Below are 12,015 nucleotides of genomic sequence, written 5' to 3'. Positions count from 1 at the left end.
AGTCGGGAGAAGGCGGTGGGAGGCGGGGTTTGGTACCCCAGGGAGTCAGGCCACGTGAGGATTTCAAAGGAGACCCGTGACAGCATCTGCTCAAGCTCTGGGCTCCCGACTGGCCTGGGAAGGAAAGGGGCCTGCGGGGCTGGGTGGTGAGGGCACGCGCGGAGCTCTCTGCAAAGTCTGGCTGCAGCTGGAATTGCCACACCAGGGCCTGCAAGCTTCCTTCAAGTTTCCTCTGGAGCCAGCCCAGGACTCCAGGAGGCTGCCCTGAGCCACACAGTGGGGCGTGCAGCCTGCACAGAGAGCCCAGGCCCCAGGGTCTGCAAACGACCCTGTGCCAGGCGGCTAATCACTGACAAACGCTTGGTCCACCTCCAAGGGCATCAGCCACGCAGCTCAGAGCCCCAGAAAGCATGTTGTATGTGCAGACCTACATTTTTCTCGGGAGAAAGTCCAGGCTTTCTCAGATTCCTAAGGGGTCCTGTAATCCCCAAAAGATTAAGGACAATTGCTCTTGGGCTGGGCAAATATTAACAAGTTTTTGAGCTCCTACTCTGTGCCAAGCACTCCCTAAACGTTCTTCTACTTACTGATCCCAAAACTCTTCTCCATGTTATACGGGAGAAAACTGAGGCTCAGAGAGGATAAATGACTTGACCAAGGTCACACAGCTGATAGCTGGAACTCCACCCAGGCCTGGCTGATTGGCTACCTGCAGGCTCTTCTGGATCTTCTAATTCAGAGGTGCAGTTTGGGGCCCTGGTGACATCTGTGTGCCTCTCCTCTGCTCTTCCAGTGACTGGGGAAGTGGTTGGTGTCCAGGGCAGTGTCTGGTTTGGGGCCAGGTCATTCAGTGATCAGATCGAGGATGTGGATTTCCTCTCTTGGACCGAGGCAGCCTTCTCCCGCCCAGCAATACCACCTGGGCAGGCCCTGGGTTTCTACCTAATCAGGCCACAGTCTGGGGGCGAGGTGGGTGGGAATGCAGGAAAGGAATGTCTTTGAGCCCCAGTGCCATGCTGTCATGCTGCTCTCAAAAGCCACTGCATCCAAGGGCCTTGTTCTCCTGTAAGTGTGTCCATCTGGGTTGGGGTCCCCCTCCCAGCCCTGTTTCGCTCCCTCTCCGAGGTTTGTCTTTGGCAGTCCCACCAAGGTCAACCAGGATGCTATGGCCACTTGATGGGGAGGCCCGGCTCCCAATGCCCTGCTCCAGCCCATTTTATTATCCAGAGTGTTCTGCAGGGGTTCCAACAACTTCCAGAAAGCCTTGCCTCTGTGCTCTGAGGGCCTGGCACCAGAAGGGGAGAAATGCAAACTCCAGAAGGGCGTGGGGGGGCGCTGCTCCAGCTGAGGCTGAACCTTGGCTTTTAGTTTCAATTTCAAACCCCAGGAACCCAAACCGAAAGCAGCAGGAAGTGTTCCCCATGCCCACTGTTCTGGCTCCCACCCTCCCACCCACTCAGGCCAGCTTGCTGCCCCCAGAGGCCCGCATCCTTCTGGGGTCACCGGGCTGTGGGTAGCTGGGGAGGAGAAGAGAGCCCCCGGCGGGCAGCTCCATCCTCAAGGGGCTGTGACCAGCTTGAAAGAAGCAGCAAGTGCAGCGCACCTGCCGGGCCCATCCCCAGGCGGTCGTGGGACACGGGGACACGAGGACATCCACCCATCACCTGCACGGTACCGGGAACCTCGGAGAGGGGAGGGGCTTCGAGGAAACGTGGTTCACCATCGTTTTTAATCTGGAATTTCTGTATCTATTTTGAATACAACACCCAGAGTTCAAAAGCCACACGTTCTAAAAGGCCATCCGTTTAAAATTCTCACCTCTGCCCGTCCTCGTACCCCCCATACACACAGGAAGCCACCTTTCTTAGGTCTGTGTGCCTTTCGCAGTTCTCACGCACAGACGAGCGATACCCACGCCTATTCCCCTCTGCCGCACGACTGAGAGCACGTTATTCACACGGTTCTCTGCCTGCCTTTGTCTATTTTATTCTTTTTACTGAAGCATGTTCCTGGGGGCTCTTTCCTTATTCCTTCTCACAGCTGTCGAGTGTCCCCTGTCTGGATCCCGGCATTGCCTCGGCCGCCCGCGTTGATGACCCAGGGAACAGCTGTGCCTCTGCGTCCCTTTGCCTGGAGGCCCTGCAGAACATGCTCCCCTGAGAGGGGGTTGCAGTGGCGGGTTCCCTCTCCTGGTCCACACCGCCGTCTGCCGGGCGCTGCGGGTCCTCACGGCCCGGGGCTTCTGCTGCTGACGGCCCGGCGCCCCGCTCTGGGACGCTCCCATTCGGGGCCATCGGACCTGCAGGGGCCGCTGGCTTCCGGAGGGCCGACTCGCCACCACCTTCGAGCCTCGGTTACACTCGGAGGTTCCAAGACCGTGACACCTGGCGCTGCTCTTTGCTGCCAAACGGTGTGTGTGGTTTGTGAACTGTGGTCCCTCCCAGGGGCTCGGGGGCGTGGGGGGGGGGGGGATTTGGTGCTGGGACCCCAGTCCACCCCATCCTCTCAGAGACACTCGTCCACACAGGCCTAAAACTGAATTCACGCCTTCACCCCACCTGTCCCTGACCCGGTCACTCAGCCAAAAACCTGGTTTACGTTCTCTCTCTGGCTTGCCTCTCTCTGTCTTCCTGTCTCTGTTTCTGTCTCCGTTTCTCTCTCTCTCTCTCACACACACACACATACACACACACACACACACACACACTCACATCACTGCATTCTCCGTCACCTCATCTCACTGATTAAACCCTTTACTGCCTACTGCATCGGCTTACCTCTCCCCTGTCCCCCGGCCACCACCCTGGTTCAGGTGGTCCTTGTCTCTCACGGGATGGCCAGGAGCCCCTCCCACACCACACTCACCACACCCAACCACATCGGCCCTGTTGCTTTTCCTCTGGACCCTGGGGCCTCACACACACTGTTCCTCTTCTCTGAAACACTGTTCCCTTCACTCTGCCCGATTAACCGCCGCTCAGCCTTCAGGTGTCAGCTGAACCATCACCTCTGGGAGGTGGAGAGGCTCCCTCCCTGGCCTGAGCTGAGGTCCACGCCCTGTCACAACCCTCATCTTCCCGTGTTGGAATGACTGTCGATCGTCTGTCTTAACTGTGAGTGTCACAAAGGTGGAGAGCATGCCTGTTTCGTTCACCCCTCGCCTCCAGTGGCTGGGTGCTGGTGGCCTGCTGGGATGGACACACAATTAAGCAAGTCATTGCATTGCCACTGCAATTTCCCAGGGTCCAGCAAGGATGTTCAAGAGTGATGCGGGCCAGAATAAGGCAATAGGGACAGGTGGGGACCATGGCAAACTGGCAAACACATAATCCATCTAAAAGGGGCAGCTGGAACTCACCCCCAGTTGCTTGGTTGCATGTAAGAAGCAAGACCCTGTCTTGCCAGATCTGATTATTCAACAGAGGTGTCCCCCAGTGTTCCTACAGAGTTTGGACCAGGCCACGTCAGGCATCCACCCCTGGTGTGACCAGCTGTGGGTACCAGCAGGCTGGGGTTGGGGGACTTGCCATTTGCAGAAAAGGAGTCATAAGTGGAGGCCCCCAAGGCAGTCCCACGAGCCCCAAAGACGTTCCCCACTCTGTAATTCTGGCTTTCCCTTGTGGCCTTAGCCTTCAGAGGAGAAAAAAATCCAAGCAAGACACCAGAGGGATAATTTTCCATGTGGGCGGCTCAGAGATGTAGCTCAGAGAGAAAAAGGGCAGCACATGGCCGCACCCACTCCGTGACCTTTCCTGGACTCACAGCTAACTTTTCTCTGGGTCCAGTTGTGTTGTTGAATTTTTATGCATTTTTTAAAATGTAAACTGAAGGTTTAGGTCGCTTCTGTTCACGGGGCTCATGGGGGTCTCCGGGGAGCTGGGCCTGGCTGGGCTCCTCCTAAGGGGCCAGGTCCGCCCCTCGCAGGCCGGGTTGGGGATGCAGTTGGCCGGCCCAGAAGCCACCGCCCTGTGCCAGGCAGCTCCCCGGCCTCTTGTTAGCAGAGCACTGCTGATGGATGAAGCAGCAGCCCCGGGGCGGGGACGCCACGGCCCACACAGGCCGCCTTCCCAGACTCACATCAATTCCCCATCACCTCCCATTAATTATTTGTTCGCGCCTGCCTCTGAGCACCGCTTCGGGGGAGCCCTGCGGGATTGCTGCTCCCTTTGGTTTGGGGGCCTTAGACCTCCGACCTCAAAAAAGACTCTCCAAACTAGCCGAAGAGTGCCGCCCCCCTCCAGTGGACCAGTGCACCTACTGTGTGCCAGGCACATTCACGAATGTCATTTCCAAGCCTGGCACCCATCTGTGCCGGTGGCAAATATCACCCCATTTAATAGATGGAGAAACTGAGGCTCGGAGGGGCCTCGCCGCCAGGAAGGGGCAGAGCTGAGACTTGAAGAGGGAAAGCTCAGGAAGCTCGTCGCAGCTGCCTGGGGCTTGCTCCAGTTTAGGGGCGGGGGTCAAGGTCAGACAAAAGTCAGGGAGGCTGGAGTGCTCAGGAGGGAGCGCTGAAGAGAGAGAGGGATGCCCCCAACCCTGTGCTGAGTGAGACTGTGGGAGAGGCCACAGGTACCGAGATGCAGGTGGGTTTGCCTCCTTCCGTCCTGTCCCCTCACCGGCCACTCATCCGCACTGACCCCGCGCCCTCACTCCCTGCACTGTCCCTTCTGCCAACAAAGCCCTCTGCCCGCAAGAGCACTTGGGCCTGGGTCCCTGGGCCCCTGGGCTTGCCCTCCGTGGCAGGGCCGTGGCAAGGCGGCAGGAAGTCTGGGGCTCCCGGACGTGGACAGAGCCGCAGCTGCCTATGAAGGGGGGGGCGTGGCGTGGAGGAGGAAGAGGAGAGGAGGTTTCTGGTTTGTTTGGTTACTAAAATTAGCCATTGGTGAATGAGGGGGCCGAAGGCTCACACCATCCTCTGAGCCCAGGCTGCTTCAAAACCCCAGGTGCGTGGCTAAAAATTGCATTGAAAGTTTCCGAGCCAGTCGGGGTGACTGGAAATGAATCTCTAATACGGGAATTTCTTTCTTTCCTATCACATGTCATGCTCGGTTCTGATCTTGTTTTGACCGATGCTGCATGTCTCCTCCAGCATTTGTGTCTCTGACTGAACGTGAATGTGGGTGTGAGGCTGTGAAATTGTGTTTGCCTCAGGGTGGAGGTGGGGAGAGATGGAGAGAAGCAGAGAAACAGAAAGAGACAGACATACAGAGGAACAGAGCTCAAGCCTGAAAGAGCCTCATCTCCTCCAGAGCAAGGCCCGCTCTTCCTCTTCTGTGCCCCCAGCCCAAGACCTGGCACGGGGACAGCAGGCATCTCGGTGACAGCTGTGCTCAGGTGTGGCTGCACAGTGAGGGGTCCTTGGGCATCTTTGGGCCGGAGATGCAGCATCCCAGGGATGGCATGGAGACTTCTGAGTTCTAAGATGACTTTCTATGACCCACCCCAGCAAAGGGCATCTGTAAAGTGAGACTATAAAACCTGGGTGATGTACCACATGGAGTCATCGTGAGGACCAAGCAAGCTCACACAGGGAACCCTCCACTTGGCATCTCTGGCTCAGCTGTTGCTAGCTGCAGGTCTAGTGAGGCCAGGGCCCCTTGGCTTCTCCAGTGGCATTTGCCCCAATTAGATGTTCAAAGCCAAACAAATGTGCCATTTCCCTCCCCAACCTATTCCTCTTCCCCCTCTGTATATGGCGTCACACACTCACCAGTCACTCAAGCTGGAAGGCTAACACTCATCCTCAATTCATAGCTTAACCTTCTTCTCTCCAGCCCCCACCCCCAGCCAGCCCTCCTGACTGGATCACCCCCTGACTGGTCGACCAGCAGCAACTCTAACCCATTTTTGTGCCATGAACCCCTGGGCATCTGAAAACCCAGAGACTCTCTCAAAATAACATTTTTAAAAATTGAAGTATAGTTGATTTACAATATTGTGTTAGTTTCAGGTGTACAGCAAAGTGATTCAGTTATATATTTTTTCTTTCCATTATAGGTTATTATAAGACATTGAGTAATAGAGTGCCCTGTGCTATACAGTATATCCTTATTATTTGTCTATTTATATATAGCAGTGCGTATCTGTTAATCCCAAACTCCTAATTTATCCCTCCCCCCTTTTCCCCTTTGGTAACCATAAGTTTGTTTTCTATGTCTGTGAGTCTGTTTCTGTTTGTAAATAAGTTCATTTGTATCATTTTTTAGATTCCGCATATAAGTGATATGATATAATATTTGTCTTTGTCTGACTTCACTATGATAATCTCTAGGTCCATCCATGTTGCTACAAATAGCAATATTTTATTCTTTTTTATGGCTGAGTAATATGCCATTGTGTGTGTGTGTGTATGTGTGTGTGTGTGTGTGTGTGTGTGTATATATATATATATATATACACACACACACACACACATACATCTTCTTTATCCCTACATCTGTTGATGGACACTTAGGTTGCTTCCATGTCTTGGCTATTATAAGTAGTGCTGCTATAAACATTGGGGTGTTTTCTGGATATATGCCCAGGAGTGGGATTGCTGGATCATATGGTAACTCTATTTTTAGTTTTTTAAGGAACCTCCACGCTGTTTTCTGTAGTGGCTGCACCAATGTACATTCCCACCAACAGTATAGGAGGGTTCCCTTTTCTCCACACCCTCTCCAGCTTCAAAATAACATTTTTTTTTTTTTTTTTTTTTTTTTTTGCGGTACGCGGGCCTCCCACCGTTGTGGCCTCTCCCGTTGCGGAGCACAGGCTCTAGACGCGCAGGCTCAGCGGCCATGGCTCACGGGCCCAGCCGCTCCGCGGCATGTGGGATCCTCCCGGACCGGGGCATGAACCCGTGTCCCCTGCATCGGCAGGCGGACTCTCAACCACTGCGCCACCAGGGAAGCCCCCAAAATAACATTTTTTAATGCATAAAATAAAATACACAGGCTTGCAAAGGAAACTGTCTTTGTTGAAATACAGTTATCAAAATATTTAAAGAGCAAACCCGTAATCTGGTAATTTATGCCTTTGTCGTAAATGCGTTAAATAACAATATTCACCAAGAAGATCCGGTGATGGGGCGGACCACTGGCATTACCCCAAAGCTGTGATGAGCATGGCGGCATTTCAGGCCACCTGTGACAGTCACAGGAGACACAGAGATGCCGGGTTTCTGTCAGCGAGCAAGTACCAGAGCTGCGCCCACAACCCTGTGGTCATCACGTCCATTCACAGCGGAAGGAAACACTAACTTTCAGTTAGAGGTTAGAGAAAATGAAGATGTAATTTTTCCAGTCAAAACTCACAGACCACCCCCCGCCCCGCCACCCAGATCCTGTGCATGGACCCAAGTGCAGAACCCCTGTCGGAGGGGTCTTCCTGGAACACGACGGGGTCACGTCATTCCCCTGCTTTAGACCTTCCCCCTGGGAGATGCTGGGGTTGGATGAGAGTGACTCACCCTGGCCCAGCAGCCGGCCCCATCCAGCCCCTTCCGGAACCTTCTTCCTCCTGCTTTCCACATTCAGCCACACTGGTCGTGCTCCCTCTGGGTCCCCCAAACTCTTCCTGTCTGAGGCTTGCAGAGATGCTGCTCCCTCTGCCAGGGATGCAGCCCCTCAGCCCTCTCTAATGCTCCATGTCCCCCAGACAGGTTGAGGAGCTAACCCCCAATACCCATGGAGATGCCCTTATTTGGAAATAGCATCTTTGCAGATGTAATCAGGTTAGGATGAGGTACACAGTTTCAGTTATACAAGATGCATGAGTTCTGGGAATGTATAGCACAGTGAGAATGGGTAAAAATACTGCATCTTATACGGGAGTTTGCTAAGAGGATACAACTTAAATTAAGAGTTCTTACAACACACACAGACTGGCAACCATGCAAGATGATGGATTAGTTATTTAACTTGATTATGGCAATCTCTTCACAATGAATGCATCTATCAAAACATCAAGCTGTACCACTTTGAGGTACACAATTTTTATATGTCAAAGAACTTCTCTGAATGCAACAAAGGAAAGAGAAGGTCGTATTGGATTGAGGGTGGGCCCTAATCCAATGACTGGAGTCCTCATAAGAGAAACGAGAGGGAGATTTGGATACAGGGACACAGAAGGAAGACGGCCCTGTGAGGACAGAGGTAGGGATTGGGGTGATGCGGCCACAAGCCAAGGAACGCCCGGGGGCCCCCAGAGCGGGAAAAGGCAGGAAGGATCCCCCCCTGGAGCCTTGGAGAGAGAACAACCCTGCAGACGCCTTGACTTCAGACTGGCGGCATCCAGAGAACACACTTCTGCTTTAAGCCCATCGTTTGTGGTAATTTGTTGCGGCAGCCACAAGAAACAGACACAGGATGTCAACTCCAGCAGAGCCTGGGCTGCCTTCTCGGTCACGAAGTCACACGCCTGGCACACAGTCGGTGCCCATGAAGCGTTCGCAAAGGGTGAACGCGTTTCCAGAGATGTAAACCTCCGTCCCGGCAGGGGCGGTATTTTTGTCCTCAGTGACACAGGCACCGGGTCTCAGTGCTGACCAGCCCCTAGACTCGGGCTGGGTTTGCAGTCGGGGTTGGCTCTGCCGCTCCCCACACCCCTGGGAGCCCCTCCTGAGTCACTTTCATCCTTCTGTTCCCCAAACCTAGCAAAGCCTGGAACCACGAAGTGGTGGCAAGATGGGGGCAGGGAGCCAGTCCTGTTCCCACGGTACAGGGAAGAGAGACAAGGTCTGGTGTGCGGGGAAGAGCCGAGGACAGAACCAGGGCCCATCGAGCGCACGCTCGGTCCCCAAGCCCTGGCAAGAGAGGGCCCGGGTCCCACGGCAGAGGCCCCTCCAGCCTCCTTACAAGTGTCCCTGAGGGTGTGTCTGACCTTGAGCATGGCTGGGGGCCCCTAAGCAGGAAGGAAGGCAGACCTCCAGACAGAGCTTGAGCCTGGGAGGCCTGGCGCAGAACTCACCTCGAGGAAAACCATCCTTCCCTGTCCCTGGAGCCCTGACAGCTTAAAATAAACAACTCCCCAGATACTCACCGTTGCCCTGTGCACCAGATGGGAGGGAGGAAAGTTAATGCTGCAAGCCCGGGTCAAGTAAGAGCAGCTCGTTTTGGTCCTGCTTCTCCCAGAGAGACGGCAAGCTGGGGGTGGGACCTGGGCTGCATCCACCCAGGCAGGGGAATCCGGACACGGCAACATCTGCTGGACCCATTTCAGGTCGCAAGTGGGAAGCAGGATGGCCAGCTAAGAGCCAGAGATATTGCCATGTGAAATGCTACTTCTCACCGCCCCCCAAGCTCTCAGTGGTACAGAGAGAAGTTAGGAGGCAGGTAGGGAAGGAGGTGCCCGGATGCCCCAAACCTGGAGGAGGGGTCAAGGCAGCGGGTGTACGTGTCGGGAGAAAACTCAGAGCAGCCGACTGATCTCGGAAGGAAAGCATTAAATATCTCTGTTAATATGGCACAGCCCCATTCATACTTTATTATGATCCGCCTCCAGGATTTTTAGCCATCGTCAGCTTGAATTACCATCAACTCCTATATTTTTCTAAGGATTTTCTTTTCTTTTTCTTTCTGCCCTCCCTTCTTTCTTTTTTTTTTCTTTTTTGACTGTGCGTGCGTGCGTGTGTGTTCGCGCGTCAATTTCGGCAAATCCGTTTCTAGGCTGGGAAGACGTCTAGTGCCCTCTAGTGGTGAGAAGGGCTTCACTATGCTGTGTAGGTGTGTACACGTGTGTGTTTGGGAGTGTGTGTACACATGTTTATGTACATGTGTTTGGGTACGCACAGACGTGTGTGTGTGTTTGGGGTGTGCATGTGGTCTCTGTGTGTTTGTGTGTTCGTGTACAGGCATGCACGTGTGTTTGGGTGTGTGTGCATATACGTCTGCTCATGCTGGGGTGTGGGGTGTCAGGTCTGTGGTGGTGCACACTGGGTGCTGGGTCCCCGGTCACAGGTCACACACGTGCATGAGGACCCCAGCCCCACTGGTGGCCCAGTTCCCTCCAGGCTTGCCACTCGCCCCCCCCGTGCACCCTATCCTCTTCAAATTCTCCAAAACAGGCCGCTGCCAGCTTGGCAAACCCAGCCTCCTGCAGACCCTCTCCCTCAGGCCCATGGCCCACCTTTCCATCAGAGCGACAGGGAGGGGTGGCTGGGGTCCCGTTCCCCCAACCCAGAGTTCTGCAGTCCTTGGTGACATAAATCTCCCAGGATGACGCTTTCCACGGATCTGCGGAGAAGGGGCCTCTCCTGGTCACCCCCGGGGCCGCAGACTCCCCACACCGGCTCCTGCAGCAGGAATCGGTGACTCACCTTCTGGGAAACAACACAGAGCAGAAAGGGCAGGCTATCCTGCCCTCCTCTGAGACCCAGCACTGCCCAGGGGGTCCCCAGACCTTAAAAGTTGTCCCGATAAATCCAGTGCCCTCCACCGCTGGCCCAGGGTGGCCTGGCTGGAGGCGAAGCTTCTCTCCGGCCCCCCCCACCCCGCCCCCGTGATTACTGAAGGCCCCAGGAACAGGATTTGAGCCTGGCTGGCCCCTCACAACTGTGTGAACTTGAACAGCTGTCTCCGTATTTCCAACTGTAAAATGGGCATGGATCTGTATGAAACTGGAAAGCAACACCGCATGTATCACATAGGGTCACATACGATATGCAGTAACAGTACACATTCATGCAATGGAGAAGTAAATAACCAGTGGGAAATGTGGCTCTTTCTCAGGGGAGAGAAGGGAAAGGATCAGGGTAAGGGATGTGGCGAGAGGGGCTTCAGCCACACCTGTCATCGTCTGCTTCTTTCATAAAATCCCGGGAGAGCACCTGCACAGGAAACACTGGAACTCTGGAACTGGAGGGCGGGGGGCCCACGACAGGCTCTGCTGCTGCCTTCTGCGGCCCTCTGTATGTTTGAATTATTCCACGAAAAGATGGTAAAATGGAGTGGGGATATTAAAACCCCTCCGAGAGCCTCTGGGAGGATGGATGCAGGGCACCTAGCCCAGAGGTGCTCACCCGACACCCAGCCCACTCCGTCCCCAGCCCCTACGGCCAGCACGCCACCTCCTGGCCAGCCCGGACCTGGGCCAGAATGCTCCTCCCCGACCCCAGCAGACCCAGCCCGGCCAGCGCATCGTCGTGAGCGGGTTCGCTCGTGCTTAAGCTGTGCACGTTTTAGCAACACCCGGCACAGCAGCAAGACCTTCACCCGAAAGCACTCAGCCACCGGCTCAGAAAAGGGAGTGTTTCCAACATACAACACGCAAGTGATCTGCGAGGTATGTGGGCTTTTTAATAAGAAAAAATACAGTATAATGATATATATGTGATATATGGAAATAATATATACACATATACATATATATGTGATATACATTATAATGTAATGCTATAAGATGTGTTGAAGACATTTACTTTTATGTTATTGTCTATTTGGGCAAACAATGCTGGTTTCCCCTAAATCATGGCAATGTGTAGTTTTCTTTTATCATCAGTTTGTGTATATTGAAAAAAAGGTGACTTGACTTAAAGAAAGACGCAGCTGGGGTCAGGATGGCACGTCGGTGCGGACCAAGGTCTTTTGCACCAGGGTCTGAGTGGGGCTGACTGTCTGCCTGTGCCCACTCACCAGGCCACACCGGCTGTGGCTGCCCAGAGGATGGGCATCTTTTTCTGTATCTGAAGGAACTGTCCAGGCACCGAAAATTGTAGGGGTGGAATTTGAACTCTGGGCCAGATAGGGATGTCAGGACACTCGGCCTCCTTTCTGCCCGATGACACAGGAACAACCCGTCTTTTTGCCATCCCCCTCATTCCATGGGGCCCACAGGCCTGATGACGCCACACCCGGGTCCATGCCAAGGTGGCCCAGGCTGGTCCCACTCTCCCGCTCACTTGCTGTGTGACCTCAGGCAAGCACCCGTCCCTCTCTGGGCCTGTGTGTCTCCATCTGTAAAATCAAAGGTGGGAGCTGGTTTCTAATGTTTGTTTGTTTTTTATTGGAGTAGAGCTGCTTTACAATGTTG

Source organism: Phocoena phocoena, chromosome 15, assembly GCF_963924675.1.
Source record: "Phocoena phocoena chromosome 15, mPhoPho1.1, whole genome shotgun sequence".
In the NCBI taxonomy this organism is placed as follows: Eukaryota; Metazoa; Chordata; class Mammalia; order Artiodactyla; family Phocoenidae; genus Phocoena; species Phocoena phocoena.
Note: the sequence above shows the minus strand (reverse complement) of the source record.